This window comes from Tachypleus tridentatus, chromosome 1, assembly GCF_004210375.1.
Source record: "Tachypleus tridentatus isolate NWPU-2018 chromosome 1, ASM421037v1, whole genome shotgun sequence".
Taxonomy (NCBI): Eukaryota; Metazoa; Arthropoda; class Merostomata; order Xiphosura; family Limulidae; genus Tachypleus; species Tachypleus tridentatus.
Window position 1 is genome coordinate 103,958,157 of NC_134825.1, and position 21,087 is coordinate 103,979,243.

Here is a 21,087-nt window from a genome sequence, read left to right on the forward strand (position 1 = left end):
TTTATTACAAGAAACTACTTATTGTAGAACTGGCTTTATTACAAGAAACTACTTATTGTAGAACTGGCTTTATTACAAGAAACTGTTTGGAATGTTTAAAAACTTTAATGATTAGTAAGTGTTTTTTTGTTTCTTAAAAGTTTTTATTCTATTTTTAGTAATTGATTGGTAATGTATTTGTGTGTGTGTTTTCTTACAGCAAACTATAGGGTTTGTTATTTCTTGATGATGAGAAAGCCACTTGAAATAAAAATGTATATCAGAACAGCTGTTATGGGTATTAACACTTTTTCTGATTAGGAGAGAACAACGTTTCGACCTTCCTAGGTCATATTCAGGTCAAGAAAGAGTGTGTTTAAATATGACCGTTGCTTCACGTCAAGAAAGAGAGTGTTTGAATGTGACCGTGGACACATATCCTAGGGACGAGAATATAAACGGGTACCGGATTATAGGGGGCGTTGCAGGTAAATGTTAGGTTATTAATTAGTACAGATATAAAGGCATTCCTTTATATTGGTTTAATTTTGGTTTTAGTTGTTGCATAAGTGGGACTTATTTGATTTTGCGTTTGTTTATATTTGTTTCCTTACTTAGTATATGGGTGTTATCTATGGTCATTTTGTGTTTATTTGATTTGCACTGTTCAAAAACATGTGAAGATGTTTTTTAGCCTTAATTTTATATGTTAAGAGTTTTGTAATACTTTAATTTTTCTTTGCATTCTGGCAAAATTAAGTTTACAATATCAAGACTTTTATACATAAATCTTGACTATCAGCACCTTCTATTGACAAATTAATTAATTATTAAGATAAGATAAAAATTATTGGGAAGAAATATTCATAAAATGATCTCTAGGCTTACGATATCTTTAGGTAGCTAGTCTCTTCTTGTACACAAAGTATGTGTTTATGATGTCACTTGGTAGGATTTATGTGTGACAAGATTCACTGATTTATGCGTTGTTACATCAGACTAGGAACACAGATCGTTTATCAAAAGATATCTTATTGTAGCGCTTCCTGGTGCCGAACTATTCTTTCTGCGAAAGATTAGATATTTCTTTATAACAGAAAGCTATTTTTGGTTTACCGAAGAACCACATTTGCCTATCTCTTGCACCCATTGCGGGGAACTGAACTTCGGATTTTACAGTTATAAGTCCGTAAACTTACAGCTGTCCCACCGGGGGACAGATGTGACGATTTCTTTTATTCATAATGTTAAATGGGAATGTTGGTAATAAAAAACGGTAAATTATTTTCACATCTGTAAAGTATTATAATTATAAAAATTGAGGAACAGCACATGTGGTCCATTGTGTTACTTTACGCTTAAAAAAAAAACAAAATCTTAAAGACACTTTCTCTCCGAGAGCTCTCCATACTTGGAGCTGACAGTTTTAAACTGCGCCATCTATCGATATATATTAATATAAATATCGTATTTACTTGTACTTGTTCTGAAGAATACGTATATCAGATAACGTTCAAACAAAAATTCAAGTTTATCACCAATGCAAAAATTACTACTAATAACAATAATAATAACACATAATTATTCCTACTGTTTATGAAACAAGCTAACGACAGACATCAAACAAACGTAATAGAAACAGTTGGACGTCACATAGAAGTTAGGAAGAAACAGTAGCAGTGAAAATAACAAAAAACACAGAGCCCACCAACGAGAAGCAGTCCTACAATCTTGCTAATTCATATAATTCTTTTGCATGTGAACGAATAGCTATAAGTTATGGGTAAATTAAAATATTTAAAGTTTATTTGATTTCCCTAAAGACTTGGATAATTCGAAGCATATAACTCATCTATTCTACAGTCCTTAACACATAGTGTTACTTATGCACTTACAATTGTGACCTGCCGCAAATATCCCGAGCTAAACGCGGGAACAAATGAGGTCAGCGTCTAATTAAAATAAATCGTTCTTAATTTTCACGTGTACTGCTCGTGATAATATTCCAAGGCAATATTTAATAATGGTGAATGTAATTGTGCCCTTCAACGTTCCCTGCGTAACTTTAAATTCCGATGTTAATTAACTTTCAGCATGTAGTTCTATACACGATTCTGACGTCACCCAACACTTCGGAAGGGAAAGTGACTTTAGCCTTTTGAATGTTGTATGAGTAAGAAGTTTGGGGTTTTATAATATTTTGAACTAACTTACAAGATTATGATAATAAAAATTAAAGACTACTTTCTCAGTTCATTGTAAAAAATGCAACAGTTTTCTCCACGTGAGCACTGAAATGATCAACAGTGACATGAATTTCGCATGTGCTCAGTAGAGAGGGGAATTCTTGATAATGAGAAACCAACTTGAACTAAAAATGTATCTCAGAAGGGCTGGTGTGGGTATCAACACTATTATTGATAAAAGTATTATTACCCACACCAGTCGTCCTGAGATGCTGAAGGGTGGATTGTTGTGATAAGATAGCACTTTTAGTCTCACAAATATTTTGTGGCAGATATTCTCTATTATTTCTTTACTTAACAGCAGTAACAAAACTTTTCTTTATAACTATTGGTTATTGTACTTATCTTAAGGAAATGTACTTCATATTGTTATTATAAAGATTGTTTTACACTGCCACCTTATGGATTTAGTTTCAATTTAAATATGTTCAAATGGCCGAGCCAAATAAAATTTTGGAAGGAGTTTCTACATCCTCAGATCGGGTTGGACAATTCATTTTTTACCACAGGCTACATGCAAACACAGTGTTAATTATAAGATAATTAATTTCATTCTCATTGGTTTTAATAAAATTTGTTCTTTATTACTTTATCGTAATAATTATTCGACAATATTAGCTTAATGTAATGATTTTAGGGCTAACCCAACCCTTATGAGCTCACCGAACCTAGTAAGATATAATCATGTTTAAGGCAAAAATACCATAAGAAACGACAGTCTCCACACGTTGAAAAACTTCACTGAATTAATTACAAGTAATACTAGTTCAGAAGTTACTATTAGCTATAAATTTAGTTACATAATCTTTAACAACAGTTTTTATGACCTTATTACTTCAACAATATGACCACCAACAGTTATAATTACCTTACTAGTTCAACAATATCACCACCAACAGTCATAATGACTTTATTACTTCAACAATATGACCACCAAGTTATAATTACCTTATTACTTCAACAATACGACCACCAATTTGTAATTATCTTACTACTTCCACAACATGACCACCAACAGTTATAATTACCTTATTACTTGAACAAAATGACCACCAACAGTTATAATTACATTACTACTTCAATAATATGACCACCAACAGTTATAATGACTTTATTACTTCAACAATATGACCACTAACAGTTATAATTACCTTACTACTTCAACAATATTCAACAATATGACCACTAACAGTTATAATTACCTTACTACTTCAACAATATGACAACCAACAGTTATAATTACCTTATTACTTACAGTACAGTTTGTTAAAACCACGAGACTGACCACAAGTTGTACAATAATCTGACCTACTCGATCTGACAATTATTCAATGATTTATTTGCTTAAGCTGGCTTATTTTTCCTCCTTCTGAAGTAGGTCTGGTTTTGTGTAGACAGCAGTCATTATAATAAAGAGTGTAAAAAAGGAAGACAAAGATTGGACAGAAGTCACCATATACTCTTGTTACCACCTGATGGATCAAAACTATCTCTGAGTAGCGAAATTCGTCCCATATGACAAAATGTAGACACTTCACTGGGCTGTATCACGTCTTATACTATTTTTCAAAGTACCTTTTCTCGTTAAAGTAACAAAATACATCAAACTTACATTTTTTACTTCCACGTAACTCAAAGAAACTTAAATACATGAACAAATGAGACTATTCAAGTGCTAAGATTAACCTAAATGGTATCTAACCTCTGCCTTTCTTCGGGTTAAACTTTCCAAGGCATTGAAAGTAACGTGTTTTTTATCATAACTTCACTGAGCAGAAAAGTGTATCAAATATTACGTTTTTATCAAGTCAAAAACTACGAGCTTAAAGCAGCTAAGGCCACTAGAGAAATTACCACAAAGTTATGTTATGTTATTTTGAATTTCGCGCAAAGCTACTCAAGGGCTATCTGCGCTAGTCGTCCCTAATTTAGCAGTGTAAGACTAGAGGGAAGGCAACTAGTTATAACTACTCACCGCCAACTTTTGGGCTACTCTTTTTCCAACGAATAATGGGATTGACCGTTGCATTATAACGCCCTCACAGCTGAAAGGGCGAGCATGTTTGGTGCGACTAGGATTCGAACCCGCGACCCTCGGATTAACCCACCTGGCCATAACGGGCCAAGAAATTAGTACAAAAAAAAACTCGTCTCAACAAATATAACATCTACTTTCATTGCTTTTTAAACACTGTTTACACAAAATATAAAGCCTAACATAACCAAGTGGTGGGGGCGTGGGTTCGAATCCCTGTCACATCAAACGTGCTCACCCTTTTATCCGTAAGGATATTATAATGTAACGGTCAATCACACTATTCGTTGGTAAAAGAGTATCCTAATAGTTGGCGGTGGGTGGTGATGACTAGCTAGCTGCCTTCCATCTAGTCTTACACTGCTAAATTAGGGACGGCTAGTGCAGATAGTCCTCGTGTAGCTTTACACGATATTTAAACAAAAACAAAAAATAGTTCAGAAATGGAGGTTTTATGTTAAATTATTATAGCCGTCTTTACTTTATATAAGTTCATGAATTATATATACATACATCAGTTTGATCGAGAGAAACCCATTTATTGACTTGCAAGAGATATCCGATATTGGTGTTTAATAAATATAAATGTTTGTTTTGGAATTTCGCAGAAAGCTATTCGAGGGCTATCTGTGCTAGCCGTCCCTAATTTAGCAGTGTAAGACTAGAGGGAAGGCAGCTAGTCATCACCACCCAGCGCCAACTCTTGGGCTACTCTTTTACTAACGAAAAGTGGGATTAACCGTAACATTATAACGCCCCCACGGCTGGGAGGGCGAGCATGTTTGGCGCAACTCGGGCGCGAAGCCGCGACCCTCAGATTACGAAGCGCACGCCTTAACGCGCTAGGCCATGCCAGGCCACACAATAAAATAAAAATAGGAGTTTAAAAACTTGCAAATAGAAACGTTACAAAAGTGACGAAACAAACCTTGAAATACATTATTTACTTAAAACACTTTCTAAAAGTGTGGTCCGCAACCCAGTACCAGTCCGCGAAAAAAATGCCGGTCTTGCAGAAAACTAAAAACAAATTAAACCATAACCCTTTCACTACTAACAGCCATTTTGAAGCTTTCTCCAAGCCCTTGTTGTGTATTTAGAAATGTAATGAAATCAGTTAATATAAATATAAAATTAATGTTTACAAATACATTATAATTTAAATTTTCATTTCATCTAACTCAGTATTTCAACTAAACTGATATAACAGGAAGGAAAAGTGAAAATTTGTACTAAGGCTACGAAACTATAGAATTCACAAGTTGACAGTAGCCTTTATACCTTCCGTCCTTCAGACATTAAAGTGTTCTCAGTGCAATATATAGAGCCTAATATTACGTTTTATGGTGCTGATAACCTTGAAATATTGTGACTATGCAAACCACATACTCGTATTAGCTAGACGTGTCTCCTGTAGCAAAAATAATTACATCTCTCTTTATAATAAACACGAAAATGAGATAAACTTACAGTGAAGAAACTCTGTAATCATTTTTGTTTCCAATACAAGTAGATGAAAGCACAAATATGACAGATACTTCCAAGTTAATGTGTTTTGTAAGATTCAGCCTTACACCCACCACTATACTAGTACAGGTATGTTGATGATACAGTTAACTTAGTTTTTCAACTACGTTAACTCGATACACTCTAACATTAAGTTCATCTGTGAACACGAGAAAAACTAACCAAATAGCATTTCTAAACCTCATGATCACAAGAAACAAAATAAAAACTCAACATATTAATAAACCAAATAAACACAACCACAAAACTATGTTCACCTGATAACATTAATGATGAAATGAACCAAATAAAACAACACTTCATCAACATCAACAAATTTCATCAAAAAACTGTGGAAAAAATTATACGCACACACCTAGACTAACAACACAATCAACAAAAAACAAACGATAATAAATACCAAGATACAACAAACTACAACACCTTATACTGCTGTACACCATATGTTCCCAAACTTCAGCAAAAAAATAACCAACATTTGAAAAAAAAACTCATAACAAAACACAACATTCCAGTAAACACCAAATTTATTCAAAAACCAGGCACAAAACTGAGTTTCATACTATGTAAAAATCACACTGACAAACACAACACCAATATAATTTATAAAATACAATACAACAACTGCCACGACTTCTATATTGGAGAAACAAGCATAAAAATGGAAACCAGATTCAAAAAACATCTTCACATGTTTTTGAACAGTGCAAATCAAGTAAACACAACATAACCAAAGAAAACACCCAGTTAGCAAGTAGGGAAACAAATATAAATAACTGCAAAATCAAAGACGCACTACTTATACAACAACTAAAACCAAAATTAAATCAATACCTGAAGATGATCTAAGAAAGTAGAAACGTTGTTCTCTGCTTTATTAGTAAAAGTGTTAATACCGGCCCGGCATGGTCAAGTGGTTAAAGCAATCGACTCCTAATCTGCGGGTCGCGGGTTCGAATCCCCAAACATACTTGCTCTTCCAGCCGTGGGGGCGTTATAAGTGACGGTGAATCCCACTATTCGGTGGCAAAATAGTAGCCCCAGAGCAGGTTGTGATGACTAGTTGTCTTACACTGCTGAATGAGGGAAGACGAGCGCAGATAGCCCTCGTGTAGCTTTGCACGAAGTTCAAACAAATACCCCGCCCTCCTGAGATACATTTTTACTTCAAGTGGGTTTCTCGTCATCAAGAACAATTTTCGAAGATTTATTGTTTTGTAAACCACTTCCAACAAGAAGAGTGACTGATGGAGTACTTAGTTTAATCAATAACTGTATAATTCAGAGTGATATTCAATGGAAAATATGTGTTTGGTCGAGTACCATTGGTGCCCACTTAATGGCAGGAGTTTTCCAGAGGATACGATCAGTGGTACCATACTGTGAATAAGATGTCCTTACTTTTTGATTTAACGATACAAGAATGTGATAAACTATATAAACTCTGTATCGTTTAATTCCAGAATCTTTACTGTTTGTTAGTAAGTGAACACGAGCATCTCCTATTACACTGTGAAATGCATGTTTATCAAAAGGAAATGTCTTAAAACGACTCATCGAAACGAAAAATGAAGTTATCTTGTTTTTGTAGCAACATCTCCCATTAACAAAGGATGCAATATTTGAATTTATAGACAGGTTTCATAATTTGCGTTGATTAATTAAGGTGGCCTATTTATGTAACATTTTTGGCTTCTTAAATGTGTTCAACCTAAAAAGGTGGTGACATAAATATTTTCAAAATCCAGGAAAAGATAGAAGCAGCTACAAAAGAATGGGCCCATCGAGTTGAGAAGCGAAATGTCTTTTTCTACTTTAACAGAATTACAAAACCATAATATTCCATATGAGATTTCCTCATCAATCAAAGAACACCTTTTGGAACTAAGATCATGCTTGAAGGAATATTTTCCTCCAATTGACAGCAGGCTCAGAAATCCTTTTACTGTTGACACGGAAAATGAAGAAGGATTACAACTCAGTGAATCAGAAACTGTTATTGAACTGTCCTGTCACACTGCACACCGTCTTAGTCAAGTCTCTTTAATTATTTTTTGGCTGAGTATTCAAATTTATCAGAAAAAGCAGTGAAATTTCTTATGCCCTTTGTCACGACATATAAATGCGAATCAACGTTGGTTTTTTTTAAAAACATACAGAAACAGATTAGATGTCGAGCCAAATTTGAGGATTAAACTGATTTGAAGTTGCTGTGTGATAAAAATAAGATCATCCTTCTCATTAGGTAAGTAATTTCTCAAAAGAGCGTTAATAAATTTACAGTTAATATAAAAATTAAATAACAATGATATTGAAGATATTATGAAAAAGTGCAAAATAAACTGGTCCCTGGCTACAAAAGTTTAGGAAACGCTGACGTAAACTACAAATCCATAGTTTGGCTCTATGTTGTTACCTAAAATTTTATTTGGTGGATTACAAATTCCACTATTCCTCAATAAAATACAACTCAAGAGTTGGCAGTGGGTGATCTTGACCGGATGACTTCCTTCTAGTCTTTTATTTCAAAATTGGGGGTGGTTAGTGCAGATAGAACTCGTGTAGTTCTGCTGTGATTGTGATAACATTACATTTTTAACCAAAATATCACGCGTTCTAAAGAGTAATCTAATCCTCTTCTATAGATTAACTAATGTTTAACCATTGCTTGGATTTTTTTAAAAGTCATTTGTTCTACGTCCCCCTAGTGCAGACAAAGTTAACTAAAGATAGAAAGAGCTAAGAGTAAGATAGAAGGAACTTTTTTAACCTTTCAGCCATAATTTCAAAGCCTGGAAACACGATAACAAGATATTATAACAAAGTAAGTGTAATGTTTGTAGCTGTCCCTTAATGCTATCATTATCTTATCAGTATGACAACTAGCCGACAAATGCACATCTTATAGAAGTACACTTCTTTAATAAATACGTTTATCTCTTCTTTTCTTCTGACCTCATCTGTTTCATCAGCTGTCTTGACTGTAATTCCTTGCCATCTTGCCAAACACATACGGCTTCTACGTGCTACGTCTGTCAAATGTTATTCAGTTTAATAAGAACACGGGGCTGTGAAACCGAACGTTGTATGGTTCTACACATTCGCACATTTTCTACAATAATTCGAATAAGCTTTTAAGTGTCCCTTTCACAAGTTTAAAGACGTTGGCGTACAGGAACATAAGGAATCGTGTCCTCTTAAAAATAAATAATAATTTATGTTTATATATAATAATTTTACAATTAGAGTCAGCTCAGTAATTATCGCCTCCCGAGGTCTCAGCGCTAATTCTAGGAGTTTATAACATTAAAACTCAGGTTTTGAAACTCGCGGTAAGCCCATTTCTCTACTTTGCGATTAACTCAAAACAAAAAAAGTAATTATTTATATTAAGTAATTTAACTGGAATATCATTTCGTTATATTCGTTTTTATTTGTTTTTTTTATTTAGAATATTTAGGCTCAGTTACAACTGTAACACGTTGAGAAAATGATAACATTCTAAAATTTAAAAGATAAGAAATTATATCATATACAGTTTAATATCTAAGCACTGTTTGGTATGACCTAATTGATATGTTATTTGTATTTTTTAACAGTAATCACTTTTAAATTAGACTAAATTTCGAATTAAAACAATAATACTAAAAGAATCTTGTTTGAAAGCCATATGCAAATTTCATAGATAGCTCATAATGAGTGCTTATTGCATTCAGTGTTGATTACAAACTTTTGAAATAACACGAAAAGCTAATATTGTGCTTTTTTTTAGTAATGTAACAACACAACTTTTGCACTTAATAACGTGAGAAGTCATTTTGACAGATACTTTAGTTTCATCAAGAATTGTTGAAAACATCTAATAAAGACTCATAAGTAATCTAATAAAGATTGTAACAAGGCTTGGTTTAAAATGAAGGTTTCTAACACGCACATAATTTAAAACAAGTTAATTCGACATGTTGAGTTTCAGGCTGAATAGAATATGTTGTTGACACAGCATAATTAATTATCTCTCTGTCAATAAGAATATGGAGGGCATGGAGCAGTCTAGTAGCAACACAACAAAACGAAAGTGATGTAAGTACTCTGGTCTTAAGTCATTAGAAAAATGAAAACAAAAAGTTTGGTAGTTTGTTTTGACCTGTTGTTAGATTTATCATAAATAACATTATTCACGCTCTGTCTCGATGGAGCTGGCTGGACATTGTCCAGAGGTTGATGTGCTCGGATTATAACTAAAAAATAAATAGTTTGCGTCCGCACGTCTCAAAACTGCGTTCTTCTCGCTTTAGGGTCGTTAGTGAGCAGTAACAGTGACAGTAAAATCAGTTCAGACAAGAGAAGCTCAATACTTCACGCAGTGTGCTGTGACTAGTTTTCTTCCAGTTCAGACAAGAGTAGCTCAAGACTTCACGGAGGGTGCTGTGACTAGTTTCCTTCCAGTTCAGACAAGAGCAGCTCAAGACTTCACGCAGTGTGCTGTGACTAGTTTTCTTCCAGTTCAGACAAGAGTAGCTCAATACTTCACGGAGGGTGCTGTGAATAGTTTTCTTCCAGTTCAGACAAGAGTAGCCCAAGACTTCACGGAGGGTGCTGTGACTAGTTTTCTTTCAGTTCAGACAAGAGTAGCTCAAGACTTCACGGAGGATATTGTGACTAGTTTCCTTCCAGTTCAGACAAGAGTAGCTCAAGACTTCACGCAGTGTGCTGTGACTAGTTTTCTTTCAGTTCAGACAAGAGTAGCTCATGACTTCACGGAGGGCGCTGTGAATAGTTTCCTTCCAGTTTAGACAAGAGTAGCTCAAGACTTCACGGAGGGTGTTGTGACTAGTTTCCTTCCAGTTCAGACAAGAGTAGCTCAAGACTTCACGCAGTGTGCTGTGACTAGTTTTCTTTCAGTTCAGACAAGAGTAGCTCATGACTTCACGGAGGGTGCTGTGAATAGTTTCCTTCCAGTTTAGACAAGAGTAGCTCAAGACTTCACGGAGGGTGCTGTGACTAGTTTCCTTCCAGTTCAGACAAGAGCAGCTCAAGACTTCACGCAGTGTGCTGTGACTAGTTTTCTTCCAGTTCAGACAAGAGTAGCTCAAGACTTCACGGAGGGTGCTGTGACTAGTTTCCTTCCAGTTCAGACAAGAGTAGCCCAAGACTTCACGGAGGGTGCTGTGACTAGTTTTCTTTCAGTTCAGACAAGAGAAGCTCAAGACTTCACGGAGGATATTGTGACTAGTTTCCTTCCAGTTCAGACAAGAGTAGCTCAAGACTTCACGCAGTGTGCTGTGACTAGTTTTCTTTCAGTTCAGACAAGAGTAGCTCATGACTTCACGGAGGGTGCTGTGAATAGTTTCCTTCCAGTTGAGACAAGAGTAGCTCAAGACTTCACGGAGGGTGTTGTGACTAGTTTCCTTCCAGTTCAGACAAGAGTAGCTCAAGACTTCACGCAGTGTGCTGTGACTAGTTTTCTTCCAGTTCAGACAAGAGTAGCTCAAGACTTCACGGAGGGTGCTGTGACTAGTTTCCTTCCAGTTCAGACAAGAGTAGCCCAAGACTTCAAGGAGGGTGTTGTGGCTAGTTTCCTTCCAGTTCAGACAAGAGCAGCTCAAGACTTCACGGAGGGTGCTGTGACTAGTTTCCTATCAGTTCAGACAAGAGTAACTGAAGACTTCATGGAGGTTGCTGTGACTAGTTTCCTTCCAGTTCAGACAAGAGTAGCTCAAGAGTTCACGGAGGGTATTGTGACTAGTTTCCTTCCAGATCAGACAAGAGTAGCTCAATACTTCACGCAGTGTGCTGTGACTAGTTTTCTTCCAGTTCAGACAAGAGTAACTGAAGACCTCACGGAGGGTGCTGTGACTAGTTTCCTTCCAGTTCAGACAAGAGTAGCTCAAGACTTCACGCTGTGACTAGTTTCCTTCCAGTTCAGACAAGAGTAGCTCAAGACTTCACGCTGTGACTAGTTTCCTTCCAGTTCAAACAAGAGTAGCTCAAGACTTCACGCAGTGTGCTGTGACTAGTTTTCTTTCAGTTCAGACAAGAGTAGCTCATGACTTCACGGAGGGTGCTGTGAATAGTTTCCTTCCAGTTTAGACAAGAGTAGCTCAAGACTTCACGGAGGGTGCTGTGACTAGTTTTCTTTCAGTTCAGACAAGAGTAGCTCATGACTTCACGGAGGGTGCTGTGAATAGTTTCCTTCCAGTTTAGACAAGAGTAGCTCAAGACTTCACGGAGGGTGCTGTGACTAGTTTCCTTCCAGTTCAGACAAGAGCAGCTCAAGACTTCACGCAGTGTGCTGTGACTAGTTTTCTTCCAGTTCAGACAAGAGTAGCTCAAGACTTCACGGAGGGTGCTGTGACTAGTTTCCTTCCAGTTCAGACAAGAGTAGACCAAGACTTCACGGAGGGTGCTGTGACTAGTTTTCTTTCAGTTCAGACAAGAGAAGCTCAAGACTTCACGGAGGATATTGTGACTAGTTTCCTTCCAGTTCAGACAAGAGAAGCTCAAGACTTCACGCAGTGTGCTGTGACTAGTTTTCTTTCAGTTCAGACAAGAGTAGCTCATGACTTCACGGAGGGTGCTGTGAATAGTTTCCTTCCAGTTGAGACAAGAGTAGCTCAAGACTTCACGGAGGGTGTTGTGACTAGTTTCCTTCCAGTTCAGACAAGAGTAGCTCAAGACTTCACGCAGTGTGCTGTGACTAGTTTTCTTTCAGTTCAGACAAGAGTAGCTCATGACTTCACGGAGGGTGCTGTGAATAGTTTCCTTCCAGTTTAGACAAGAGTAGCTCAAGACTTCACGTAGGGTGCTGTGACTAGTTTCCTTCCAGTTCAGACAAGAGCAGCTCAAGACTTCACGCAGTGTGCTATGACTAGTTTTCTTCCAGTTCAGAGAAGAGTAGCTCAAGACTTCACGGAGGGTGCTGTGACTAGTTTCCTTCCAGTTTAGACAAGAGTAGCTCAAGACTTCACGCTGTGACTAGTTTCCTTCCAGTTCAGACAAGAGTAGCCCAAGACTTCAAGGAGGGTGTTGTGGCTAGTTTCCTTCCAGTTCAGACAAGAGCAGCTCAAGACTTCACGGAGGGTGCTGTGACTAGTTTCCTTTCAGTTCAGACAAGAGTAACTGAAGACTTCATGGAGGGTGCTGTGACTAGTTTCCTTCCAGTTCAGACAAGAGTAGCTCAAGAGTTCACGGAGGGTATTGTGACTAGTTTCCTTCCAGATCAGACAAGAGTAGCTCAATACTTCACGCAGTGTGCTGTGACTAGTTTTCTTCCAGTTCAGACAAGAATAACTGAAGACCTCACGGAGGGTGCTGTGACTAGTTTCCTTCCAGTTCAGACAAGAGTAGCTCAAGACTTCACGGATGGTGCTGTGACTAGTTTCCTTCCAGTTCAGACAAGAGTAGCTCAAGACTTCACGCTGTGACTAGTTTCCTTCCAGTTCAAACAAGAGTAGCTCAATACTTCACGGAGGGTGTTGTGACTAGTTTCCTTCAAGTTCAGACAAGAGTAGCTCAAGACTTCACGGAGGGTGTTGTGACTAGTTTCCTTCCAGTTCAGACAAGAGTAGCTCAAGACTTTACGCTGTGACTAGTTTCCTTCCAGTTCAGACAAGAGTAGCTGTAGATTACATCATATAAATACAGAAGATATTTAAACGTTCTTGAAGTATTTTAATAAGTCAAACAACAAGAAGAATTATTCTATTTTTAGGTTTAACCTGTGTAGTATCGCTTTGAAAGATGGGCGAAAATTACTGAAGATCAAATTCATTTTTATATTTTTTTATAATTTCCTTTTATTCAACAATATTTTCAATTTTCTAACAAAATAATAATTTTAAAACCAGCCGCTAAGTAAAGGGCTGTTTTAAAGGGTACCTAACGTGTGATAAAAGGAATACAGTAGAGAACTGATGTTTGTGGACGCAAACATTTTATAATGTCGGATCCACGGTTCGGCACGTTAACCACGCCAGAAACTTATGTTATTCATATTTCGGAACGTTTGAAAAATTAAAATGTGAAAGGCAAAACTGAAGTACCTTTCAAACTAGTAAAAATTAATGAAATATAATCCCTCAAATTTTCATGGTTGTCGTAGGTGATTGTCGATATCTTCCCTTACGGACAGATAGACAATTTCTACAAAAATGATAGATTAGACGTTACAAATACACATCATATAGTGATGGCTTGCTTTAAGATTAACATAAAGAAACGACGGATTCAACATACGTTTCACAAAGAAGACGCCGAACGTAAAAGTTCACAGATATAATCTAGGTAGCACTTCTGGACTTCACAAGTCTCTTGTTTCTCTGGGGATATACTATAACATAAAAGGCTTAAAGCACTTCTGTAGAAACAACAACCTAACTATCTCTGTCCTCTGTAGTAACAACGACCTAACTATCTATGTTCTCTGTAGCAACAGATGTCTAGTAGCCTCTGTTCTCTGTAGTAACAGCTATCTAGTCACCAATATTCTCTGTAGTAACAACAACCTAACTATCTCTGTCCTCTGTAGTAACAACTACCTAACTATCTCTGTTCTCTGTAGAAACAGCTATCTATCTCTGTTCTCTACAGTAACAACAATTATTAATCCATCTCTGTTCTCTGTAGTAAAAACTATCTAGTCACCTCTGTTCTCTGTAGTGACAACTATCTAACCACCTCTATTCTTGTGGTAACAACTATCTAGTCACCTCTGTTCTCTGTAGTGACAACTATCTAACCACCTCTATTCTTGTGGTAACAACTATCTAGTCACCTCTGTTCTCTGTAGTAACAGCTATCTAGTCACCTCTATTCTCTGTAGTAACAACTTCCTAACTATCTCTCTTCTCTGTAGTAACAACTACCTAACTATCTCTGTACTCTGTGGAAACAACTATCTAGTCACCTCTGTTCTCTGTAGTAACAACTATCTAACCACCTCTGTTCTCAATAGTAACTACCTATCTCTGTTCTCTGCAGTAACAACAACTATCTAGTCATCTCTATTTTCTGTAATAGCTGTTGTCTAGTCATCTCTGTTCTCTGGAGTAATGACTATCTAACCACCTCTGTTCTCTGTAGTAACAACAATTATCTAGTCATCTCTCTTCTCTGTAGTAACAAGAACTATCTAGACACCTCTGTTCTCTGTAGTAACAACTATCTAGTCACCTCTGTTCTTTGTGGTAACAAATACCGATCTCTGTTCTCTGTAGTAACAACTACCGATCTCTGTTCTCTGTAGTGACAACTATCTACCCACCTCTATTCTTGTGGTAACAACTATCTAGTCACCTCTGTTCTCTGTGGTAACTGCTGTCTAGTTACCTCTGTTCTCTGTAGTAACAGCTATCTAGTCACCTCTATTCTCTGTAGTAACAACTTCCTAATTATCTCTCTTCTCTGTAGTAACAACTACCTAACTATCTCTGTACTCTGTGGAAACAACTATCTAGTCACCTCTGTTCTCTGTAGTAACAACTATCTAACCACCTCTGTTCTCAATAGTAACTACCTATCTCTGTTCTCTGCAGTAACAACAACTATCTAGTCATCTCTATTCTCTGCAGTAACAACAACTATCTAGTCATCTCTATTTTCTGTAATAGCTGTTGTCTAGTCATCTCTGTTCTCTGGAGTAATGACTATCTAACCACCTCTGTTCTCTGTAGTAACAACAACTATCTAGTCATCTCTCTTCTCTGTAGTAACAAGAACTATCTAGTCACCTCTGTTCTTTGTGGTAACAACTACCGATCTCTGTTCTCTGTAGTAACAACTATCTAACCACCTCTGTTCTTTGTGGTAAGAACTACCTTGTTACCTCTGTTCTCTGTAGTAACAACTACCGATCTCTGTTCTCTGTAATAACAACTATCTAGTCACCTCTGTTTTCTCTAGTAACAATTACCTATGTCTGTTCTCTACAGCAACAACTACCTAACTATCTCTGTTCTCTACAGATACAACAAATATTTATCCATCTCTGTTTTCTGTAGTAACAACAATCTAATCACCTCTGTTCTCTGTGGTAACAACAACTATCTAGTCACCTCTGTTCTCTGTAGTAACAAATACCTATCTATCTCTGTTCTCTGTAGTAACACCTATCTAGTTACATTTATTCTCTGTAGTAACCTCGCATCTGTTCTCTGTAGTGACAAAAACTATCTAGTCATTTCTATTCTCTGTGGTAACTGCTGTCTAGTCACCTCTGTTCTCTGTAGTAACAACTACCTAACTATCTCTGTTCTCTGTAGTAACAACTACCTAACTATCTCTGTTCTCTGTAGTAGCAACTATCTAACCACCTCTGGTCTCAATAGTAACTACCTATCTCTGTTCTCTGCAGTAACAACAACTATCTAGTCATCTCTATTCTCTGTAGTAGCTGTTGTCTAGTCATCTCTGTTCTCTGTAGTAATGAGTATCTAACCACCTCTGTTCTCTCTAGTAACAACTATCTAGTCACCTCTGTTCTCTGTAGTAAGAACTTCCTAACTATCTCTCTTCTCTGTAGTAACAACTATCTAGTCACCTCTATTCTCTGTAGTAACACCTACCTATCTCTGTTCTCTGCAGTAACAACAACTATCTAACCACCTCTGTTATCTGTAGTAACAACAACTATGTGTCCAACGAGAGGAATCGAGCCCCTGTAGTAACCTGTTATCTGTTATCTGTAGTAACAACTATCTAGTCACCTCTGTTCTCTATAGTAACAACTATCTAGTCACCTCTGTTTTTCTGTAGTAATAACTACTTATCTTTTTCTCTGTAGTAACAGCTATCTAGTCACCTCTGTTCTCTGTAGTAACAGCTATCTAACCACCTCTGTTCTTTGTAGTAACAAGTATCTAACCACCTCTGTTCTCTGTAGTAACAACAACTATTTAATAACCTCTGTTTTCTGTAGTAACAATAAAGATACTCACTACCTGTGTGCTACAACAAGTGAATGTATTTCGAACCTGTTTTCTGGTACAGTTGTTTCGTTTTGCTTTCAAGTCCAATCACACAATAAAAACTTTATTATCTGTTGCAATAGAGAGAGTTTGATTATCTTTTGCAGTGATGCCCAGTGTGTAAAGGAAGAAAATACTTTCATCCTATTGCATGAAAGTGTAAGGAGTAATATCCTTTATCAGAACATTAGTTATAAGTATTTCGATCAAATATCGTGCTCACGTAAGACAGAATATATGTTAAACTGTTTGGAAAAGAGACGTCTAGTGTGTAGACGTGGAAATTTTTAGCATTTCTTGCCTTCTAGTAGAAGAACACTTAGCTCAGCTGCTATAGCTTTTGGCAATTCCCAAATGCCGTTGAAAGTTCCAAATCCTAAGACGTAGTAAATCTTGGATTCTGTTTAATGGAATACAGATTAGTCGAACTTTTAACAACTTCACTAAAATCTTAGTGGAAGATATCAAGTTTTTTCAAAATGGCTTATAAATCATGGCTTATCGGTTGAATTTCTTGGTAGAGAGGTCACAGTGAAAGAGATAAAGACATTTTATAAACGTTACGTGTTTTTATGAAGATATCATTCTCTCAGTAATTTAAGCGTTTATATTATGTGATGATGTAATGGTGTTTTATTATTTATTTCTAAACACGTTACGAAGGTATCAATCTACTTCAATAAAACTTATATGATTTTATAACCTATTCTTTACTGCGTAAATTCCTTATCCTGGTATTACATACAACACATTTCTAAAATGTTGGCTTCTCTACGGTGGCGGAAATTATCTCTTAGGAGACGCGAACGATTAGGGTAGAATAAATAGTGCAACACGTTTTAATATATATATTTTAGTTGTGAAAACAATAGGTAATTGCCACAATACATATAAGATTTCAATGTGTAGTGTATCCGTATATTATATCTCGTTATATAACCAACCTTTTCACTCATTTAAAGACATTAAGAAACTTTATTTATTACAGAGAGCGTGAAGGACAGACGTTTGTGAAATGTTTCTATAAAGTTTAGTAATTTTAATCTCACACACAAGCAAAAAAATTGACTGAGTTTGGAACATAGAAATCCACTTCAGTTACATTTATAATTTTATAGACCACTGCTGCCATCTATATAGTGAAACGTTACGTTTTAAGCATCTCTATAAAAATTAGAATGTCGTATTATTTATTTATAAAGAACATAATGAGTAACGGAAGAGAAAGTTAAGACTTTATAAGAAAAATTATATTATGTTTGCTTTCAAAGCTTCTACAACCTCATAACAAGGCATTACTACTGCCATCTATCGTCAATAATATAGAATATAAACCCATAAGCTGAAAGTCATTTCAAATTATCTTTCTAAAATGGATATCAACTTCTTGTTAAACTTTCGAAACGTTTACTTTTTCATAATTATGAATTTTGACGACGAATAAAAAAATTCACTATCTTTAATCAAACAGTTTACCCATTGAATAATACAGGATAAAAAATTAATAGCATGAATATTAGGTATTCTTCAAATGCTGATACAAATATAGGCTTAGTGTAGTGAGTAAAAGAGTATTTAAAAACCATATACGTCATTTACTGGTTATCTTTAGAAGAAATTTACAGTTTACTCCTATCCAAGTTTACTGATGAGACGTGAAACTCTCCGAAACCAACTTTCATCATTAACAGATGGTGAATCGAGATATTGATTAGATTTCGTATTTCTGCTTTGCTAGCTTCTGCCAAACGAAACATTAATAAAGATATATTTTAGCATAGACTTGTAGAAGGCGCAATAAGGCTTCTACTTCTGAAAGACATTAGATGAGCATGGTACAGCTGCACCAAACAGAAAATACAACCAAATTATAACAGCTACTTACCACAACACAGCAAGAACAAAATTACTAATTTAATGCTTTACGCTAAGCTTAACGTTTGAAACTTTGTAAAAAGTGACACCTGTAATTCTGAGATCCCTGGATCTTATTGTTGTTTCAAAGTAAAGTTGAGGAGGTAACACTGGCGAGCAGCACTTCAAAGTCGATTCGTTCCGTGCTCACTCATCGTGATAATGACATTTGATTTGCAGTGAAGGTGCGCATTACGTTTATTAATTGAAATATCGTGCTATGAACGTGCATCATAATCTTCTCATGCATGATTTATTTTATGTGTTAGAAGTTTTGCCATCTTAAAAGATCAAAGAACTTATTTAAATCGTTTGAATCACATCTTAATTATGGATTCTTTTCAAAGAACTGTGTGCATCAAAGTAAATAGGTCTGACTTCATTAGCGTATTTGTATGTTAGTCTGACTGCTTATATTAGAGAGTTCTTTGTACTAAAATTAATTTGTTATATTACAGCAGTCATCGTTAAATAAATATTAAATTAAACAGAATATTATGGTTTCCTTATTTTAAAAGATCTTATATTGAGAGACGTATCATTACCAACCAGTAGATAGCATAATTAATAATAACAATCGCGTTTTGAAACATAACATACATGTTTGCCGATAAGTTGAAACATAAGCAACTAACAAACCTCAATAAAGCCTTCGTTCAGTTTCTCCGTAGTAATGTAAAGCATGCGATAGCAGAAAAAAAAACTTTAATTTGTTCTATAAATAATGGAAAATACTTAGTAATGTGTTCTGAAAATAAATGAAAAGGCTTAGTAATTTGTTCTGTAAGTAACGTAAAAGATTTAGAAGTTTGTTCTGTAAATAACAGAACAGATTTAAAAACGGGTTCCTTAAATAATGGAAAAGGCTTAGTAATTTGTTCTGTAAGTAACGTAAAAGATTTAGAAGTTTGTTCTGTAAATAACAGAACAGATTTAAAAACGGGTTCCTTAAATAATGGAAAAGGCTTAGTAATGTTTCCTGTAAATAATGGGAAAATTTTAGTTGTGTGTTCTTTAAGTAACGAAAAAAGCTTAGAAAATAAAGGAAATTATTCAGAGAATGTGTGTGTTTGTTTTTATTTTTCTTATAGGAAATCCACATCAGGCTATCTGTTGTGTCCAACGAGAGGAATCGAGCCCCTGATTTTAGCGTTGTAAACTGACCGCTATCCTAGTGAGGGACCATTCAAAGAAACTGCGATGTATTTTATATTTAATCTCTATTAAAAATGTAAATAATGGTGTCCTTAAACCAAAACAGTTAATAAAAAATGTAACTAAATAGCTCGCGTTGAGCTTACTTGTATATCCTACATCTTAAATACGAAGAGAAAAATAATTATAATGACTTGATTCATTTAGCATAAGGGGACATAAAAGTCTGCCATCGATATGTCCATCACAAAAAATCGAACCTCGAATTTTGACTTTGTAAGTTCACCGAGATACTTGTATTTCCAACAAGTGAGATTAATTACGACTTCCGACGCTAACAAAACTCTAAGCTGAAAACTAATGATCGAAAGGAAAAACAAATTGATGTCAGATTGAGTAGACGCTCAGGCCGATTTACAGAAGTTTGCTCAAAGTAAAAAGTGTCGAGCCTAGCATCTGATAAAAAGAGACTGTGTGACCTACATAAGTGTGGTCCATTGTAGTGCCTTTTACTGAACCTAAGCACACAGATGACTTTCTCAAACTCAAACGCTTGAGCAACAGTAAAAAGCAAGATAGGCTCAAAACAATAGTTAGATATGTCCGAGGCACGATCTTCCTAAAACCAGCGAGTCATTAAGACTCAATAAAAATCGTCAACCTCTGACAGCAGAACGGTTAGCTACAAGTTTAAAAGTGTACTTGAAGAATGCATCTACCACAGACAGTGCCACCTAGCAAGACTAACGCTGGCCTCGACGTAATCAGTCAAAGTACTGTTCTGTATCACGCGATTTTCGTTAGTTTTACCATCAGGATTAGACATTACTGTCCCATTTCACGAAGACTTAGTTATGTTTTCTATGGTGTAAAACAGTTTTCATCATAATAACAACAATTGGTACCAAGGTTAATTTTTTCTTCTTATGTATAATCATTATATCTACATCAACAATTTCTGTAAAATTTATTTATTAAATATTTTTAGTTCATGTCCGTGTGGGTTTTGTGACCGAATAAATAAAAAATCCTACTGTTGTGTTTATTTTTTTTTATAATTAATAAATTCACCTGCAAAAGTTTGATTCACTAACAATTTTGAAATAAGATTTCTCCCATCTATTAAACTCGTTTGAGAGTTACTACAAAAACAGATCTGAACCAGTTAGAACTGGTAGTTGGATTAGTTTAATGTTTAAACTAGAACATGCTGGGAAAATGTTATCGAAGATATTCTATAGATGGCTGACATGGGTATTAAAACTTC